The following is a 1,223-nucleotide window of genomic DNA, read 5'->3' as shown; positions in this document are numbered from 1 at the left end:
CGCTCTGAATAATGCGAGCCAAACGGCTGTGGAACAACATCTTCAAAGCACTGGAAAAACAGCACTGTTCTTGGAATTCTATACCCGGAGAAAATAGCTTTCAAAAATGAACATAAAACCAAGACTTTTTCCGACACACAGAACCTAAGAGATTTCATCACCGGGAGACCCGAACTGTAATAAATGTCGAAGGAAGTCCTTCGGGCGGAGGGAAAATCATCACAGGCAAACGCGGATCAACGCGAAGGAATGAAGACCATCGAAGATGGTCACCAAGCGGATATGCAGAAAGAGAGATAAAATGGAATTATCAAAAATACTCGTGAATCTAAAAGTAGGCAGAAAGAAGAGGGGAAAAGGAACAAAGAAAAAAGAGACAAACAAAAAATTTAGCAAGGATATGGAGGCCTTAAACGACAGCATCGACCGAGTTAACCTAATGGACGTTTACAGAAGCCTCCGCCCAACAATAGTAAAATACACATTATTTGCAAATGCACGTGGAACTTCGGCAAGGCAGACTGTAGCCAGAGCCATAAAACAAGTCTCGAAGACTTTAAAAGAATTCGTCATATAAAAAATATTCCGACTGTGATGGAACTAAATTAGAAATCGATAAGAGATCTCAGCAAAATCCTCGAACGTTTGAAAATAACACGCCTCCGATCATCTGTAAGTCAAAGAGAAAACCAAAAGAGACAATAGAAAGTATTTGGAATGAAACCACAACAAATCATAATTTGCCACGAAAGCAGCAATTAGGGAGAATTTATGGCACCAAACACTTATACTAGAAAAGAACAAAGATTTCAAATAAATGAATAAACCCGTAAATTCGATGACTTAGATAAATTGGATAAATTTTGTGAAAGACACAAATTACCAAAGGTCACACAAGAAGACATAGATGATGTGAATAAACCTATATCTGTTAAAGAAATTGAATTTTCTGTGAAAAATCAAAGATCTAAATAATTGGAGAGATACATACCACGGTCATACTCGAAAACCAAAACCAGTTCTCCCCAAACTGGTCTATATGTTCCATGCGAATCCCAAACGAAGCCCCAGCAGGCCTTTCTATAGATATTCACGCGCTTGTTCTAAAGCTTGTATTAAAATGCAAAGAACCTGGAGGAACCAAATCAGCTTTGAAAAAGAAAGTCTTGCACGACCTGATTTCAGGACTTATCATCAAGCGAAAGAACTTAAGACAGCGTGGA

Source organism: Pteropus vampyrus, unplaced genomic scaffold, assembly GCF_000151845.1.
Source record: "Pteropus vampyrus isolate Shadow unplaced genomic scaffold, Pvam_2.0 Scaffold124, whole genome shotgun sequence".
NCBI lineage: Eukaryota > Metazoa > Chordata > Mammalia > Chiroptera > Pteropodidae > Pteropus > Pteropus vampyrus.
Note: the sequence above shows the minus strand (reverse complement) of the source record.